Source organism: Montipora foliosa, chromosome 3 (genome assembly GCF_036669935.1).
Source record: "Montipora foliosa isolate CH-2021 chromosome 3, ASM3666993v2, whole genome shotgun sequence".
Classification (NCBI taxonomy): Eukaryota; Metazoa; Cnidaria; class Anthozoa; order Scleractinia; family Acroporidae; genus Montipora; species Montipora foliosa.
In genome coordinates this window covers 11343973-11346472 of record NC_090871.1, presented here as the reverse complement: position 1 = coordinate 11346472, position 2500 = coordinate 11343973, and the positions used below count along the sequence as shown (strand labels likewise).

Sequence of the window (2500 nt, the reverse complement as noted above, 5' to 3'; positions counted from 1 at the left end):
TTAAAAAGCATGATTTGGATATATTTGAGGTGATATTTAAGCATATTTTGTAAACAAAATAACTATTACCTTTGTTTTGCAGACATCACCTTTGACCAGCTGGTCACTCAATGCCAGACTGCTGTGTTCAAATACTATGACAGCAAACCAGAAGCAACACTGTATGATCCAGTTATGATGAGGGAATTTTGCGAGGAGAATGCTCCTGGGCTGTTTGATCTTCTTTTAAGATCCATTACAAGAAATGACAGCAGAATATCACCAGACAGGGAAGCCCTACAAAGGCAAAGAACAGTGTCACTGATTCACAATCCTTCATATAATTTTAGTTTTGTAGTTGTAAATTTATGTTATTTAGGGAATTGAAGAAAACCCGTGAAGTACAAAGTACATGCATTTAAACATATCTTAGAGTTGTAAAACCACAACTTAATGTAATGAATCTGTATAATAAAAATTATAACAGTGTCATGAAAAACTGCTGTAAAATAGATGAAATGAATTTATTTGTACAGGTCACAGAAGACATGCCAGCTTCAAAAGGACAGTAGTTTATACTCGTCATTTACTGGACTATCCTTACAGGGATTGTCTCCTGGACCAGTCCTTGGCTTTTCAGTCAACCCTAGAACAGTACAAAACCTGAAGAAAGGCATGGCTGAAACACACTCTGAGCAATGCCCCAAACAATTACAAGAAGTTCTTCATGTTCTTAATGTCTTAAGTGTCGTAAGACAAATATCTCCACAAGTTGTCAATGCTAGCAATCGTTTTTTTTTTTGTTCATCTGGAAGCGTGAAATATATGTTTTTGTGTGTTTTTTTGAGGGATTTTCTTAGTCAGGGAGGGATGGGTTCTTAATGTTTAACGTGGGGGCGGGCTGATTGTTAACCTTGTAGGGGGACCTATGTCCTATTGTTGATTCCACCTTTTACATTTGTATAGGTATTCATACTTACACGTAGTGACACATTTGGTCATTTACACGTTCGTTTGGTGGATAACGTTTGTTTTTAACAGTACATATTTACTAAACTTCGGCAAATTGTTGATGAAGGTGATGATACACTTCATAATCTACATTTCTTTTCGCAAACCGACTTAAATGTTAAGTTTTTACATGTAAAAGTCGTTAAGTGTTTTAACCAGGATAATTACTGTATGTACAATCTGGTACACTTCATAAAACTGTAAACTTATGTAAACAAGCACTTTGAAGTTGACTTTCCAGCTTTTTTCGATCGCAACGGCTCAGCTCGTCAATTACAGCTTGCTTTTAAAAGGAAGCCTATGTGAAACGATTTGAAGAACTGGCTCAGAAGTGTACAAGAAGCCGGCCAAAGGACAGTGAAATTTAATGTAATTCGTTATTCTATACGACAGCAATGCGTTCAAAAGTATACGCTGACCACACAAACAGTGGGTTTTCTTTGAATAAATATTTAAAATTAATTTAAGTTCTGGTATATACTCACCTTTTTCAGTTCTTTTTTAAATACAGTTCATATCACCATCAATGTCCCCAAACATCATTTCGCTCAAGCCAAGCAGAGGATCGAAAACGAAGTAGATACTAGGTAGCTTCTTTGGCTTCGCTTCGTGGCGGTTGAAATCAATTATGTGCCAAAGAAACATAAAATGCGTTGAAAGAAAGGTCATATTCACCGGCATTTCCTGGAAGAAAATCTTCGATGCAGATCATGAAGTCTTTAAAATATTACTTGTGAAAGTGGAGAAAAAAAGCATTCCCTTTTTGAGTCGGAAACGAAAGGAATCTTCCTTTCTTTCACTTTCCTACGTTCAACAAGACGAAAGAACAACATATCACCTTCGCGCCGAAATTTGATCACTGTTGTCATGACAGCTCGCACATGCGTAGACGTTATTCAGCCCTGTTGAAGAACTCTGGGAATCGTTTCTGGTCACAGCTAAAGCGGTGTGCAAAACACAACCCGACTGCACAAGACTCCGTGCGATATGGAGAGATTTAGTAAAAAAAATATGTCACACAAAATTTAAAGAGTTTTATGCTGCCCAAGAAGAGAAAGCTCTAATGACAGCTGGCAAAGTGGTTTCAGCCGACCAGAGCTTGAGAGACAAGCTCAAGACTTACAGTATCGATAAGCGATCTTAATTAATTTAGAGTGTGTCGAACAGACTCACAACTAAGGCATTTTAGCACTCAACTTTCCATTTTCAAAAGCTCAAGTGATTTTACTCAATCCATGAAAGGGACACCGCTTGTAATTGTTTTTTTTTTCTTTTAAGATGACGTAAGCTTATTCTAGGCCTCCCGGTTCTCCCCCAAAGGGACAAACGGTTGAATCCGCTTTCGACAAAACGGACGATTGGATCTTTATGAAGGACTATTTTGAATAACCGTGGGTATAAGTTCAGGTCACTTGGTAAGACAAAAATTCATGTGAGTCACAAACAACCGTTTAGACTTGAAATGAGAGGTGTTTTATTGTGGTACTAATTGTGTTCTTTCTATGTAAAG

At 37.3% G+C, this 2500-nt stretch overlaps 2 protein-coding genes and 1 long non-coding RNA gene across 9 annotated transcripts in view; 1 reads left to right on the top strand and 2 right to left on the bottom strand.

Annotated features, from left to right (window-relative positions):
* The window catches only part of LOC137996755 (uncharacterized), a 4902-nt gene extending 2528 nt beyond the window's left edge, over nt 1-2374 (bottom strand). Inside the window, exons 1-2 of the long non-coding RNA XR_011122356.1 lie at nt 1476-2374; nt 70-276 (exon numbers count right to left, since the gene is read on the bottom strand). This is a non-coding gene — a long non-coding RNA (uncharacterized lncRNA). The remainder of the gene's footprint in view (nt 1-69; nt 277-1475) is intronic.
* The window catches only part of LOC137996758 (uncharacterized), a 63366-nt gene that overhangs the window by 19323 nt on the left and 41543 nt on the right, over nt 1-2500 (top strand). The gene's annotated exons all lie outside the window — the stretch shown is intronic.
* Nucleotides 2449-2500, bottom strand: part of LOC137996754 (uncharacterized) — an 8052-nt gene continuing 8000 nt past the window's right edge. For both annotated transcript variants that reach the window (XM_068842320.1, XM_068842321.1), the window contains one exon: nt 2449-2500. This exon is cut by the window's right edge and continues 1748 nt beyond it. The gene's annotated coding sequence lies outside the window, so the exon portion shown is untranslated.